The sequence below is a fragment of the Pinus tabuliformis genome, chromosome 6, assembly GCF_031772625.1.
Source record: "Pinus tabuliformis cultivar Carrire ecotype Pingquan chromosome 6, CPIR1, whole genome shotgun sequence".
Lineage (NCBI taxonomy): Eukaryota > Viridiplantae > Streptophyta > Pinopsida > Pinales > Pinaceae > Pinus > Pinus tabuliformis.
Window position 1 is genome coordinate 307040038 of NC_142292.1, and position 17170 is coordinate 307057207.

Here is a 17170-nt window from a genome sequence, read left to right on the forward strand (position 1 = left end):
GCAATGGCTTTATTGACATTATTTAGTTTAGGACAGATATTATTCTGTTGAAGTGAGATCTTGATCTGTTTGAGGCATTTTCTTTGTTAGTTTTATAGTTAAAGTAACTGTTCTAGTTTGGTTATTTAAATTTTAAACACTAATTAACTTCCACTTGTCAGCTACATTAGTTATTAATCAATTTGTTTTCCTTTGCAAAAGTGGATAGGCTTTAGCACGAAGTGAAAAAATTGTGTCATGGTGAAACTGATGCATACTAGTTCAACTCTAATGGAGGTGCAGATATACCATGATATCTAGGGTTAATGTTGGGGCCTTATTATCCACCAAAATGGGTAACCCCAAAGGATTTTTTTTTCTCCTAATTTGACATCCATCCGGTCAGCCAGACAACCAACAGTCCCTGCCAGCCGCCATTAGATGATGATATGCCATATGCCTCTGCCACTTGCATTAACCATGTGCTTCTCACTCATTTGACATTAGCAATTAGATGAAGGTGGACTTTTTTTGGTGTAAAGGTTCGCCTTTTCATTATGCCATCAATAATTTACAACTGATTTATCCTTGCATTATTGATCTGCCTGATGGGAAACCAAACCAATAACACAAGTTTAGAGTCTTGAGATTACTGAGGTTTTGCTTTACAAGAGAATCTGACATGACAAAGACTGTGTTATAGGTGTGCGGAGGATAGGCACGCAGGCCTTCACTCATGATGAATTTGCTGTTATCTTGGAAACTACTATCAAAATTGAAGTTGTTGTTACCTTGGAGGTTGTTGTTTCCTTGGAAATTGTTGTTGCCTTGGAGGTTGTTGTTTCCTTGGAAACTGCTATTACCTAGGAAGTTGTTGTTACCTTGGAAGTTGTTGTTTCCTTGGAAATTGCTGTTGCCTTGGAATCTGCTGTTACTGGTCAAAATGTTGTTACGTTGGAGGCTGCTGTTGCCTAGAAAACTGTTGTTACCTCGGAGGTTACCATTTCCTTGGAAGCTTCTGTTGCTTTGGAGTCTATTGTTACCTTGTAAATTGGTGCTACCACGGAAACTTGGAGTCCCTGTCACCATATTCTTAGTCAACTAGAACAAATAGCCCAACCAATGCTGCACGAAGCGGAAGCGTTTTTTGGAAGCGGGGACGCCGAAGCGTCATTTTCCAAAAATCTAGGAAGCGAAGCGTCCGCGGAAGCGTCTGCTATATCTATATCTATATCTATATATATATTTATATTTTTTTGCATTTATACTCAAAACAAACATCCCAAATACCAAATTAATTGTAGAAGACATGAAAACATGCATATTTTTGCATAAATCAAGATAGATATAACATCCATTGTACATTAATGATCTAGAATCTAGATTCTTCTCCTCTTGTCTAGCCTTTGCCTCTACCTCGATTGTCTAGGGATATTAGTCAACATTGCCCAATTTTGATCAAACTACCTAATTCAAGACTTAAAATATGGTAGAAAAAGCTTAACATGTTTGATCGATGATTTTGACTTGATTGAAAGGTAATTTTTCGCTAAGGGCGTGCCGCGTGACAAAGGAGTTCAACAATTAACACCACCAACACTAGGGTACATATAGGGCTTGGTGCTCTTGATTAAATGCTAATCGCATACCTTCATACTTGATATAATCTAATGAAATGCCACAATCCCATTGATCCCGAATTCCTGAAAACTGTTAAGTCTGCTGAATTTTGAATAGGATATGAAATTCTATTTTCTCCATATGAAGTCCAATGAGGCTGGAACCACTCTCAAACATCCTGAGTCATTTCATGGTAATGTTAAAAATTTAAGTAAAAGGATGAAAATGAAAAATAAAGGAGAATGTCACTTTTACTTTAGGAATTTAACATTACCATGTGGGAGCATCTGCTATATTTATATTTTTTTTTGCCTTCATTCGTCACCCTAACCCAAGGTGGACCCACCCCCAACAAGCAAACTCACCTAAAATTAAAAAAAAATTGAAAAAAAAACGATTTTCTAAACGCTTTTCCGGATGCTTTTCTGGAAGCGTACGCTTCCTCCTTCGAAGCGCCACGCTTCCGACGCCCGAAGCACCGTACGAAGCGTGCTTCAGCGCTTCGGAAGTGGCGCTTCCGTACAACGCTTCCAAATTTCCAGGAAGCGGCTAAAAAATTCGAAGCGGCGCTTCCGGCCAAGCTTCCTAGGCGCTTCCGTACGGGATGCGCTTCGGGGCTTGGAACTGGGGGGGGGGCGCTTTGTGCAACACTGAGCCCAACTCCCTGCGGACAAGGCGATCTATATTATTCTCGCCTGCACCAGCCATTATGGCCCTAAACCTGCTATAATGCCGACCCCTCTGATTATGATGGCCCTTCATCATTGTATCAAATTCACTGTGCTCTTCATCTGTGCTCTTCATCTGCACTAAACGAGACGCAAGGAAAAATCGTTTTAATGGCTTCGTGCTTCCGGGTTGCCTTGGACGTGTGACAATCCACCTGTCGTGTGCAACAATCCTCGGCAGTCATTTCAACAGGATTAGCTCTATTCAGCGCCCTCAATGGGGGAAAAGTCCCGCCTAGCAATATCCTCACAGGTCACTTTCAGTGGCATCAGGATTGTCTAGGACCAATTTAGCTCCAAAGAAGTGGTGTGAGTATTCAGAGCATGGTTGGCCATATGATCAGCTAACTTATTGCCGACATTTGAACATGAGAGAGAATGGGAGCCTTGATCCTTCTAAGAAGATCAGAGACCCTTTGGAGATGGGATTCCAAGCGCCAACTCGAGGAGGCCTTAGATAGCAGTGTGCCATTCTGTGTTTTTTTCAAATGGAGATGAGCAAGAGTGAATCGCCCTCTACAATCAGCTAGTGTTGATTCATTTTTAGAGCGACAAACAAACCAAATTCTAAACCCCACAGTTCTGCTTCATTATTGGTAAGGACAACCAGTGTGCCAGCGTAGACCAAAATAATACCTCCAACACTATTGTGGAGAACTCCACCATAGCTAGCAGGACCAGGATTTCCCCTCGAGGCCCCATCAAAGTTTAGTTTGAGGAAGCCTTCTGGCGGAGGAGACCAAAGCGATGGACTTGAGGCCAGGGGTCTGGAGAGCGTGCTGGTAGGGGGTGGAGAGCACTAATGGATATTTAATTCATGAAGAATGGCTTTCTCATTAGGGGGGCAGTCCCAATCTTGAGAGTTCCAGTGATGGGTTGCAATGGTTTCGTCCAGATGAGTAGTAATGGCCTTCCAAGCTCTATCAAGGGATGGGGCCTGATTCTTGAAAAGTTGAGCATTTATTTCTTTCCAGATGATCCAAAGAGTAAATCTAGGAGTGAGTTTCCATATCCTATTAAGGATGGGGCTCTTGTAGGGCAAGGTGTTCCAACCTTCCATATTGAAAGGGATTGAAGAAGGGCATTGGTCAAGTCCCTGAAAGGCCCTGGTCAAATGCTCCCATATACTGGCCGTGAAAATGCAATCCAAAAAGAGGTGTTGAAGAGTTTCCTCCTGTGCTCTACATAGAGGACATGCTGAAGGACCAATGAAACCTCGCTTCCTTAGATTCTCCCAGGTTAATGTTTTCTTGTTATTGAGAAGCCAAAGAAAAAGGGTTACTTTCGGCCAATGCTTCAATTTCCATAAATGTCTCCAATCGAGGTTAGCTTCCATACAACGATTTGAGCTTAGGAGTTTATAGGCTTCCTTTATGTTGTAGTTCCCTGTCATGCCATATCCCCATCTAAGTATGTCAGGATTGTCATTGACAACAATGTTCCTATTTGCTAAAATCTACTCCAGAATTTGATACTCATCTTGGTGGTGCTGCTGATGGTGCTGGAGGAGAATTTTCCATGTGCGCCATTTAGCTTCTGAAGAAGAGTTATTCTCCCAGAAGTGGGCCACAACTGATAGAGCATGACGATTTCTAATTTGAAGAGAATTGGGAACAAAGGAGAGTCGGGGCCACTGGTTCCAAGAATCTTCCCAGAAAAGGGCCAAATTGCCATCCTTGATTTCCCAGAAGCAGTGGTCTTGGATGAGAGATTTATTACTACAAGTCGCTTGCCAAAGATGTGATCCTTGGGGATACGCTGCCAATTTGATATGTTGCATGCTTGGGAATCTTGGAGAGTATTTGTTTTACCACATCTTGCTCCAAAGAGTTCTAGGAAATTTAAGCCATCTCCACCAGACTTTTGCGCTTAATGCTTTGCTTAGAAGTGTCAGATCTCTCAGGCCTAAACCCCCTTGAGACTTGGGCAGGCAGAGAGTGTCCCAAGTAATCAGAGCCCATTTATTTTGAAGAGAAGCCCCACCCCATAGGAAAGAGCGTTGGCTACTTTGGAGCTTAGCTAGAATGGATTTGGGTGCCACCAAAGCAGAGAGAAGATATACAGGTAAAGACTGTAGAACTGACTTAAGAAGAGTGAAGCGACCTGCCAAGTTCAGAGAATGAAAAGTCTAGCTTGATAGCTTCGCTTCAAATTTTAGTAGAAGATCTTCCCATATTGAAAATCTAAGAGGATTGAGAGTGAGAGGGGTGCCAAGGTATTTGGCTGGAAGGGAGCTCCGTTGAAAACCCAAGAAGCGAGAAATATTGATCTACACTGCCAAAGGAGTGTTGAAAAAGAAATACTGGGATTTTCCTTGTTCCTGAGGCAGAAGAGAAGGTTTCCAAGATGTCCTTGAAGGCCCTGGCTTCATTGATGGTTGGGGAACCCATTATCAATGTGTCATCCACAAATTGATGATGCGCAAAGCTTTCAGTCTGAGAGCCTAGGGCGTTTGATTTTCTGCGTGGAAAGAGCTTGAGTGATGGCACGCCCAAGGCCTTTAGCAGCCAGAAGGAAAATATAGGGAGAGAGAGGGTCTCCTTTCCTGGGGCAGGAAATCTGATGGGGCAGCTACCTTACTGGACTTGGGCATTAGGGCAATAAAAGTGTGTAATAACCCTTATCAGGAATATACCTCAAACACAAGCAAACTCCAACCAGAGATGGACTAGGAGGGCATTTACCAGATATGTCGCCTCTAAAAAGAGGACGAGATTCAGAGGCTACCTGGCCCTTTCCAGACTTTGTCTAAGAGTATAATAGAAACACACAAGTGGTATAATAGCTGAGAATGCTCAAAGAGATACAAATAACAATGATACGATATATATCAAATAAACCATAAGCAGATACACAAGAAATGCAGAGAGAATGCTAAGCCATTTTATTATACTGAGTAATAAAATGAGTACAGGAGGTGATCAGGAAGATGGCACCTCTACTTGCACTAGGCAAGTGAAGAAATATACTCAGAATAGCGAAGGAATGGCCCTCTCTGATCTGCGTCCAAGCTGCTGGGAAACTGCTATGTTGCTGCTGCTGCTAGAAATCAAATGAGGATTTGGGGCTGCTCCCCTCCTCAGAAAAGGCTAAAACTCTAGAATCGGACTCTACTCAAGAAACCCAGAAAAACCCAGAAATCTCTCCTGGAATGGCTGACCCCCGAAAATCACCCCCTTGGGGTTCTGCGCAGTCTCTCAGTGCTCTGCACTGCCACTGAACGCAACCCTCCAGAAATATGCCTGAAACCCCTGCCACAAACACTCCAACTGTAAGGGCTGATCCCTTGCTCTACCTCCCAGTACCAAACCAGAACTGCGTCCCTCTCTCAGTGCTGCGTAGTCCTCCAAAATGTTGATAAACTGCTGCTGAAATGCTGAAGTATCTACTGCTGAAATGCCAATGGAAATACCTTGCCCGAGCAAGCACTCGAAGTCCATCGAGGCTAAGGGTGAGATCTCCGAACGGAGACACTCAATGCACTAAACAGTGCTGGAGACTAGCTAAACAGCCAGCTTGCTCTAAGTCGAATTGACTATCACAAATGCTCATAACTGAATGATCAAAATGAGGGGGCTCCTCTCTCATTTATAGCCTTTGCCTCTTTCAATCCCAAAGCTCACCTCCTCCTGCGCGATTCCCCTCTTGCCACGTGTGTCTTCCCTCCTGCGAAGTCCCTCCATGTGTCTGCATGGGCTCCATTTCTATGTCCCCTTTTGGCCCCCTTGGCTTCCCTTTAAGTCACAACGTTGTGCTACTAGGAAGTGACTTTTTATTCTAAAAGTGAGTTATGTCCCCCTTCCTCACTTTTTTATTTACAAATAACTATAGAAGGCAAAATCTGGACAAAATCGAATATTCCAATTAGCCATGGCTAATTAGGAATATTACAGTCTCCCCCGGCAAAATGTTGCTTGTCCTCAAGCAACTGAAGTGATGGATGCTGTAAGATCTTCTCACTCTCCCAAGTGGCATCCTCATCCGGCAAATTCTTCCACCTCACCAAGAATTCCTGGACCGTCCTGCTCCACAGCTGCCTCTCCCTGGTATCAATGATAGCCTCCGGCTGCAATACCAAATGCCCCTCATCATCCATGGGTGGTAGCTCATCTGTCACTGTCACCTGTTGCCCCAATGCCTTTTTCAGGCATGATACATGAAAAATGTTATGAATCTTGCTGCCTTGGGGCAGCTCCAACTCATATGCAACCTATCCAATCCTGTGTATCACCCTGTATGGCCCATAAAAGCGGGGCTTGAGCTTCTCAACCCCCTTCTGCTTCAGTGACGACTGTCGGTATGGTTGTAATCGTAGGTAGACCATGTCCCCTACCTCGAACTGTCTCTCCACCCGACCCCTGTTGGCATACAACTTCTGCTGATTCTGCGCTGTAGCCATGTTGTCCTTGAGAGCTCGGAGGATATCTTGACTCTCTTGGATCCAAATCTTGGCTCTAGGAGCCCTGCTATCACCAAACATCACGTCAACAAAAGATAAAGGATGATACCCATACAAGGCATAGAATGGTGACATACCAATGGACATGTGATGTGAAGTATTGTAGCAGTACTCCCCCAGATGCAGCCACTTCAGCCATGCTCGCTGTTGCCCGCTGACATAGTTACGCAAGTAGCCCTCCAACCACTTGTTAACTATCTCTGTCTGCCCATCCGTCTGTGGGTGATAACTGGTACTTGGTGTCAATTCCGTCCCCACCAACCGGAAAAGCTCCTGCCAAAACCCGCCCATGAAACGACTATCCCTATCACTGACGATGGTCTTAGGAAGACCATGTAGCCTGAAGATCTCCCTGAAGAACAACTCGGCCACTTGTGCTGCTGTATAGTGTGCGGATATGGCAAAAAAATGTGCGTACTTTGTCAGTCGATCAACAACGACAAAGATACAATCCTTGCCCTGTACCATGGGCAATCCTGTGATGAAGTCCATCGAAATACTCTCCCATTTCCCCTCCAGAATGGGAAGAGGCTGCAATAATCCTGCGGGATGGCTCATCTCCCCCTTGTTCCTCTGGCAAACATCGCACTCCCTGATATGCTGGAGTACGTCCTCCTTGAGGCCCTTCCATGAGAACCTCTCTCTAATGGCCCTGTAGGTTTTGGTAAACCCCTGATGGCCTGCCAATGGTGAGTCATGTGATGCCTGGAGTATCTTCTTCTTGAGCTGAGACCCCTCAGTCAAGAAGATCCGATCCCTGTAATAGATGATCTCATCGATCACCCTGTACCTGTCATCTGCCACCTCCCCATCCAGAATCTCACATGCAAACCTGTCCTTAGAGTACTCTACTAAGCGTCGAGCCCTCCAGTCTGTATCCAAGCTCTTAAGAGACAACATGGCTGGTCTACGAGAAAGGGCATCTGCTACTACGTTGTTCTTACCCTTGACATACTCAATGTCAAAGTCATATGCTTGGATCTTACTGATCCACTTCTGCTGCCTCTCCTGTAGCTGCTTCTGCTCCAAAAAAAACTTGAGGCTATTGTGATCAGTCCTCACCCTAAACCTGTTACCCACCAAACACTGCCGGTACTTAGCCAATGCATGCATGATGGCCAGCATCTCCTTGTCGTATGTAAAATACAACCTCTCGTGCGGAAGGAGCTTCTGGCTCTCAAAGGCTATAGGGTGACCTCCCTGCATCAATACTGCGCTAATCCCCTCACCTGACGCATCACACTCCAAAACAAATGGCTGCGTAAAATCTGGCAATGCAAGCACTGGGCAACTGCTCATAACCTCCTTGAGCCTGTCAAAGGCTCGCTGCGCTGTGTCCGACCAACTGAATGCCCCCTTCCTCATCAAATTTGTCAGGGGTGCAGCAAGTTGTGAGAAACCTTTGACGAATTTCCGGTAATAGGTACAAATGCCAATGAATCCTCGAAGTTCCATCACGTTTCTCGGCTCCGACCAGTCTCTGATGGCCCTGATCTTCTCCTCGTGGACTCTCACTCCGTCCACCCCTATGATGTGTCCTAAATATAACATCTCCGTCAACCCAAACTCACACTTGGAGAGTTTGGCATAGAACTGCTCCTCCTGTAAGATACGCAATACTGTCTCAATGTGTTGGAGATGCTCCTCCCAAGTCCTACTGTAAATGAGAATATCATCGAAGAATACCAACACAAACTTCCTCAAGTGACTACGGAAGATGTGATTCATGCAGGACTGAAATGTAGCTGGTGCGTTGGTTAGCCCAAAAGGCATCACCAAGAACTCAAAGTGCCCATAGTGACACCTGAAGGCGGTCTTGGGAATGTCCTACTCCCTCATGCGAATCTGATGGTACCCCAATATCAAATCAATCTTTGAGAAGAAACGTGCCCCTCTCCATCAACTCATCGATCCTGGGTATGGGGTATCTATTCTTTAGGGTCTTCTTGTTCAGGGCCCTGTAGTCAATGCACATCCTCAACGTACCGTCCTTCTTCTTCACCAACACCACAGAAGAAGCAAAAGGACTTGTGCTCGGTCGAATGTGCCCAAGAGCCAACAACTCCTGGATAGCCCTCTCAATCTCATCCAGATAGGCCTTGGGGTGCCTATAGGGAGTGGTGATCACTGCCTGTATGCCCTGCTCTAGCTCGATGGTGTGCTCAAACCCCCGATCCGGTGGCTGCCCTGGTGGAATCTCCCCAAACACTATGGCATACCGATCAAGGATAGACTGTATCTCTAGATGTACCGTCTGCCCTGTAGACCCTGCCTCTGATGCACGCAGCTCCACTGCCCACTCTATGTCTCCCTTTCGGAAGTCTGCCTCCATACGATGAGCTGAAACAGTCTGAGGCGGATATGTGTGCGGTCCTCGTATCTTCTCATGCCTCCCTGTCTTCTCATCATCCCACTCCATCTCTAGGGTCTTCCAATTTGTCGTGACCTTCCCTAGAGTGATAAGCCACTGAACACCCAATATCATGTTGGTGTCCGGAATATCAACTACGAAAAAGTGGTCAGTCAAAGTGTAGGTGCCCATCGTCACTGAAAGTTCTAGAACATAACGAGCACACGTCATGGTTTGAACTCCTGGGACCAAGACTGAAAACCCATCGAAGCTCTCTGTCTGTATACCTCCCCGCTCAACCATTTGTGCATCGATGAAATTGTAGGTCACCCCACTGTCGACCAAAACCGATACCCGCTAGCCACACACTGCCCCTCGTACACGTAGCGTCAGATACTTGGGAACTCCGCGCAATGTTGCAAGGGCCCCTCCGGTGGGTGCAAATGATGCACCTCCCGCTGGTGGTGGTGGAGGTGGTAAAGGTCCCTGTACGGCATGGCTATCTCCTGCCTCCCCATCATCCTCATCATCCTCTTCTCCACTGCTCTCAGAGAAGACCTCAATAAAATGTGCTTTGCCAGCAGCAAATCTATGTCCCGGTGCCCACGACTCCTGACATGTGAAGCACAACTGCTTCTTCTTCAGCTCCCTCCTGGCATCATCATCAAGCTGTACTCGCCTTGGATTCCCCTTTGGAGGTGGAATCCTCACGTCCTTCCCCTTAGACTGGAAAGTCTGTCTCTGGGGGTAAGGTGTCCGGGTCTTGGGTAAGACATCCTATAAGTCCTGGGTCCTGCTAATAGCATCCTGGAGTGTGGTTGGTCTAGTGGATCGTACTAGACCCCGAAGTGGCTCTGTTAACCCCTCAACATACATATAGACCCTTCGTGTCATGGATAGGTCTGGCACCATCACGAAGACTCTCAAGAAATCTGCAATGTAGGTCTGTCGGCTCCCTGTCTGTTTGAGCCTCATCAGCTCTACAAAATGTTGCTCTGGATCCCTCCAATCAAATCGCTCCATCAATCTCCTGGTAAACTCCGCATATGTCATCACTGTAGAGTGCCCAAGTGTAACCATCCCATGAAACCACCAATCCTGGGCCTCACCATCCAAATGCAATGTTGCCACCTTGATGGCCTCTGTCTCCGACATTTGGTTAAGCTGGAAATAAATGTCCAGCTTCTCCACCCAAGACTTTGCCGAACTGTTTGATGAACCATCAAACATAAGCAAGTGAAATTTACTCACTACACGGTGGGTGTCACCATCATGATAATGCTGGTACCCTCTGTGATGGTCACGGGGTCTATTATCCCGTTGGAGTTGAACAAAATCTCTGAATGAGAGGGCTTCCTTGAACTCCTGCCCATAGGCCTGGTACTCTGCAAAATAATCACCCATATGTCCAGGCCCTGCCTCCTGCTGGGCTATGGCCCCCGTGTTTGCTCCTAAGAAAGTGGGCATGGTAGAGCGTGTAGGGGCATGTGAGGCCACTTGCTGCGCAGTATCACACTGCTCTGGCAAATGGTGGGATGCGCCTGATCCCTCACCAACCTGGAAAACCCGTGGGCTCTCACGCTGTTTGGCCTCTACTGTCGTGAATCTCTGCTCCATCACCTCAATCTGCCTCGACAGATCCTGCACCGATTTGAGGAGCATATCCGCAAATCTCTTCCCGTCATCATCTGCCATTGGATCCTCCTGCTCTGCGTCCACCACATGCTCCTCTTGTTCTGCGTCCACCACTGGAACACAGTCTCCTTCTCTGTAGGTATTCTCCAACCTACACCCAGTGTCTCTGTATCTCCGACCTTTGTAACAGATATAGGGGTTTTCCCCCGGTGTCATAGATTGCTAGCTCCACAGGCTTAGCCAAATCTATGCTCTGATACCACTGTAATATCCCTTATCAGGAATATACCTCAAACACAAGCAAACTCCAACCAGAGATGGACTAGGAGGGCATTTACCAGATATGTCGCCTCTAAAAAGAGGACGAGATCTGAAGGCTACCTGGTCCTTTCCAGACTCTGTCTAAGAGTATAATAGAAATACACAAGTGGTATAATAGCCGAGAATGCTCAAAGAGATACAAATAACAATGATACGATATATATCAAATAAACCATAAGTAGATACACAAGAAATGCAGAGAGAATGCTAAGCCATTTTATTATACTGAGTAATAAAATGAGTACAGGAGGTGATCAGGAAGATGGCACCTCTACTTGCACTAGGCAAGTGAAGAAATACACTTAGAATAGCGAAGGAATGGCCCTCTCTGATCTGCGTCCAAGCTGCTGGGAAACTGCTATGCTGCTGCTGCTAGAAATCAAATGAGGATTTGGGGCTGCTCCCCTCCTCAGAAAAGGTTGAAACTCTGGAATCAGACTCTACTCAAGAAACCCAGAAAAACCCAGAAAGCTCTCCTGGAATGGCCGACCCCCGAAAATCACCCCCTTGGGGTTCTGCGCAGTCTCTCAGTGCTCTGCGCTGCCACTGAATGCAACCCTCCAGAAATATGCCTGAAACCCCTACCAAAAACTCTCCAGCTGCAAGGGCTGATCCCCTGCTCTACCTCCCAGCACCAAACCAGAACTGCGTCCCTCTCTCAGTGTTGCGCAGTCCTCCAGAACTGCGTCCCTCTCTCAGTGTTGCGCAGTCCTCCAAAATGCTGATAAACTGCTGCTGAAATGTTGAAGTATCTACTGCTGAAATGCCAATGGAAATACCTTGCCCGAGCAGGCACTCGAAGTCCCCTGGGGCTAAGGGTGAGATCTCTGAACGGAGACACTCAATGCACTAAACAGTGCTGCAGACTAGCTAAATAGCCAGCGTGCTCTAAGTCGAAATGATTATCACAAATGCTCGTAACTGAATGATCAAAATGAGAGGGCTCCTCTCTCATTTATAACCATTGCCTCTCTCAATCCCAAGGCTCACCTCCTCCTGCGCGATTCCCCTCTTGCCACGTGTGTCTTCCCTCTTGCGCAGTCCCTCCATGTGTCTGTGTGGGCTCCATTTCTGCGTCCCCCTTTGGCCCCCTTGGCTTCCCTTTAAGTCACAAAGTTGTGCTACTAGGAAGTGACTTTTTATTCTAAAAGTGAGTTATGTCCCCCTTCCTTACTTTTTTATTTACAAATAACTATAGAAGGCAAAATCTGGACAAAATCGAATATTCCAATTAGCCATGGCTAATTAGGAATATTACAAAGTGGCATCAAAGGCTGAAAGAAGAGAGGCCGATGATCTTGAATCTTCTACGACCTTCCAGATGTCATGACCAAGAATAGGCCAACAAGCTTGATAGAATTCGGCCGTATATCCATCTGGGCTAGGAGCTTTGTTCCTTGGTAGTCCCATGACTACTGCTTCTACTTCCTGCAAGGAGATGGATTTTAAGAGCGCCACATTCTATTCTTCAGTAATCAACCTGGGGATGTGCTACGTAATTCTTCTAATTGCAGAGGCTCTATCTCTTGTGGGCTCTGTTAAGAGATGGCTAAAGTGCCCTGATAGAAGATCTGTCATGTTTGAGTGATCCTCTACCCATTGATTGTTGGGTCCCCAAAGCCTATGGATTTTGTTTTGATGCCTATAGTTGATCATAGATCTATGAAAAAATTTAGTATTACGCTCACCTTCTTTCAACCACTTAACTCTTGACTTCTGCTTGTAGAGTATTTCTTCTTGGGCCAATCTCTCTTGCAGCTGGTGCCTGAGGGTGCCCTCTTTTTCTTTTAATTGAGTTGTGCTACCCCTCGAAATTATGCTTTGCTGAATTTGCTCCATTTGGTTTTCAAGGGCTCTTTTGTCCTTGAATATATCTCCAAAGTCTTGTTTGTTCCATTCCTTAATCTTGTGCTTAATGAATTTCATCCTTTGCTGAAATCTATACATCACCCTTCCTTGAATGAAGGCCGATTCCGACCACCATTTTTGCATGTTGGGGAGGAAATTAGGGTGCCTGAGCCAAAATGCTTCAAAGCGAAATGGCTTATTTCTTGGGGATGCTGACCAGTCCAACTGTAGAGCGATGGGCCAATGGTCAAATCCATAACTTGGGAGAATTGAAGCATCAAGCTTAAGGCCTGACATTAAGAGCTCCTCAAAAGTCAGGAAGCGATCCAGTCTTGAGGTGACCTGGTGATTGCCTCCTCTTCTATTGTTCCAGGTGTGAGTACTGTTAGCACTCCAGGAAGCTCTCCTAAGTTGTAGCTCAGAGATGCTTGGTAACATATAAATCTTCAATATCGTTCTCGGAACTATTGGAATGGATGATGGTTTGGATCAAGTCAGATGACTGTTTCAACTCTATTTTCACTCAAGACATGCATGAACACCCTCAGCTTTACAAGGCTTTAGACCACTAATGCTCAATAGTTTATAGATTCAATGGATAGATGGAGAATACTGACTGTACCAGCAAATGCATACATAAAGACATATGAATGGCTAGCTACAGAAAGCAAATGAAGCTTGCAAATCTAATTTATCAATACAAAGATAAGATGACAGTTATTTGGCATTAGACACAGAAGAAAACATGAATAACCTATTCAAGTGCAAGCTTAGAACAAAGGAGAAAATGGGAATTGAACATGTAATAGCAAAAGAAGCTTATATTGCTGGAATGAAGATGAAACGCTGAGAGGAACAGAGTTTCTACAGTCTCCAAAAGTTGAACCCCTGTTACTCTGAACTTTCAACTATTTATAGGCCTTTTACAATGCTCTCGAACTCTCTGAGGCTCGAGAGGTGTTAATCTATCCTCTCTGCCTTTTTAACGACTTGATGCCATGAATAGACATGCATGAGCTTGGAGGTTTCTTTTTTTAACAGCAGAGTAACCAAATTCTGGTAAATTTGCCGCGCTGTCAGGTAGCTCGCTTGTGCCATTTCTGTTGGTTCAGCTGTGTTGCATTGTTGCTTTTTCCTTTTTCGGCTTTTTGTCTCCCGGTCTCTGTCAGCTCAAATCCCTCTTCTAGCGTTACCCAATCATTGCATAAAGAATAAAGGGGAGATGGCCACCTATTCTGCAATGTAAGAGTGCCTTGGCCCTTGAAATCCTTCAGAATCCCAAACACGTTTGTTTTTCTGCTAACACATGAAAATGCATTCATGACTGTGAAATTCCGCCAAAACACAATTCATTTCGGACTTCAAAAGTCCTTAAATCTGATCTATTTTTCTATCGGGTCCGCCATTAATCGCTATCTCAAGTCGCTTCGGCCTTGTTTCCAAGATTTCCTTTCGTATTTTGAAATACGTTAAAAACACAAAAAATCCTGAAAAAATGGCTTTGGCGGATCTGAAATATTATATATTTTCATTCCCGAACCCCTTCGGGTCTGGGTTTTATCGCATCATTGCTGTCTCTTTATATTTCGTTAAATAACAAAATATGTGAAAATACATTAACAAATGCCTTTCGACGAATCTCAAAATCTACACAATAATGCTTATATAGCCATCGGGTCCGACTAATCGCATTGCACATATGCATGTATAAAGGCCCCGCTCCATAATGTTACCCCGATTGCGATATCGCGATGCGATTGATTGCAATCACATGTCGCTCATGCCCCGGGCCATTGCAAGCGCTCTTTGTAATCTCCGATAGTGATCCTACAATGCAATGTGGGCCGTCAATTTGCACGCTTGATCGATGGTCCTAGTTGACTCCGTCGGTTGCCATCGCAAGTTTTATATGGTCCGCGCCGATATCCGCCGATTTCCACCGCCGATTGCGACCCGCCGATCAGATCTGGACTGTTGATCAGCCAGATCTGATGGCTACTGTGCATTTCACTGTTCAGACCTCCGATACTCAGTTTTTTCACTGTTTCCTTGGGTTTTTGCCTCCCGATAGTGTTTCTCCGCCATTCTAAGGGCTCTTCTCATGCGATTGTTTTGCTCTTTGGCATGATTTTACGAGATTTTGAAGACTTAGAGAGCATATTTGGATCCATTTTGGACCACATGCCAACAGGGCTAACACTGGCTCCTTCTGGGGATGAAAGCCTCCCTGTGAGGTTTCAAGAACTGCAGACTACTGCCTTTCTAGTAACAACCAAAACAAACTTATCTCCTAGTGTTCCATTGGGCATGGAGTTTATTTGCATAGAAAACAAAAATTGAAAAACCTATTACAATATTAAGGTCTTAAAGCCTTATATGAAGTAAAGTTTCAAAAACCGCCTATTGACTGGGCCATCAAAAACACCTTCCCCCTCTAAATTGTGCAGAATGAAAGTGTTGTTCATTTGAACTTGAGCAATGACAAACGGTCCTATCCATAACGCATCAAATTTACCATGGTTGCCCTTCTTTTCCTTCAATGCATCCCATTTGAGAACCCAGTCACCAACCTGAAAACGGTCCATCTTTGCTTTCCTATCAAAGGTTTCTTTGATCCTCTTCTGATGAATTTTTGACTTCTCAACCAGTTGTTCTTTGATCTGCTATAATTCAACCAAGCTACTCATTCTCCTTGCCATGTCATTGTCTTCATCCTGTTCTTCTTGCAAGAATTTGGCCACAGGGAGAATCAGCTGGATAGGAAAGACAACATCAGCGCCATAAACCAGCTTAAATGGAGAATTTCCTATGGACTTCTTGTTGGTAACTCTGTCAGCCCACAGTGCAAACTTCAACTTGGAATCCAACAATTTTTTTATTATCCTTACAAGACTCTTGTTAGATGATTTTGCCAGGGCATTGCCTTGAGGATAATATGAGGTAGAATGCACCAATTGAATGCCCATGGATTCAGCCATGTCCACCAATTCTTTTGCCTTGAAAGTTGTTGCATTATCAATGACTAGTTTGGTTCGGCAACCAAATCTAGTGAAAATATTCTCATTCAAGAACTTTATGACTACTTGATAATTAGCATTCTTAATGGGTATAGCCTCAATCCACTTGGTGAAATAATCAGTGGCTACCAAGATCCATTTGTGTTGGCTACTAGAATGTGGGTTGATCTCACTTATAAAGTCCAAGCCGCACTGCTGGAAGGGACCATGGTGTACTGGCTTCAAGGGCAGATATTTTAGTTGTTGTCTTCCTGCAAACCTCTGACATTTGTCACAAGACCTCACAAAAGAACACACATCAGAGAACAAAGTAGGCCAATAATACCCAGCTCTCAGGATCTTGTGGGCTGTGGTTTTCCAATAATGATGCCCTCCACAGATGCTAGAATGGAATTAGTGCATGACTTCCACAGATTGTCCTTTATCTAGACATCTCAAGAGGATTCCTGATGGGTCTCTCCAATAAATCAGGTTTTTATTAATGCAGAATTTCGCTGATCTGAGCTTAATGGTCCGGGCTTGACTTGAGCTAAGCCCTGGAGGGACTTCTAGCTTCTGCAAAAAATGAACTATACTGGAATACCATTCACAGGTGGCTAGATTTTCAGCCAAGACTGATTCCGCTCTTACTCTTCTGCTGCTTCCTCTGTCTGCTCATCACCTGAATTTGAACCCATACAATTGATGTCTAACAAATTGCAATTTTCCTCAACCATAAGTTTAGCCAAGCCTTGGCCTTTGAGAAGCTTAGTGGGCTTCACCTCTATGTTGAACTCTATGAATTTTGCAATCCATTTAGCTTTCTTTCCATCAATATCTGGCTGAGTTAAGATATCTTTTACCAAGGCTGAAGGTACATATGCAACCACTTTGGAATGCAGAATATAAATTCTGAATGCCTTTAAATATTTTATGAGAGCATAAGCTTGTTTTTCAATAAGGTCATGCCTTAATTCAACATCCCTCAGAGTTTTGCTGAAAAAGGCCACAGGGTGCTCTATGCCTTCATCATTTTTCTGCAACAGAACTGTTACAAGTGTATCATAAGAGGCAAAAGAGAAGATATAAAACTCCTTGGTGTAATCTGAGCTGATTAGAGTGGGAGCTTCCATGATAGCTTCTTTGATGGCTTCAAAAGAGCTTCTTGCAGCATCTATCCATTTTATTTATGATCCTTTCTTCAGCATGGAAGTGATGTGCTTCACTAGTTCTG

General features: G+C 44.8%; 1 protein-coding gene across 1 annotated transcript in view; it reads left to right on the plus strand.

Moving 5' to 3' along the window:
* Positions 1–17170, plus strand: part of LOC149258541 (anoctamin-like protein Os01g0706700) — a 202911-nt gene that overhangs the window by 14611 nt on the left and 171130 nt on the right. The window lies entirely within an intron of this gene.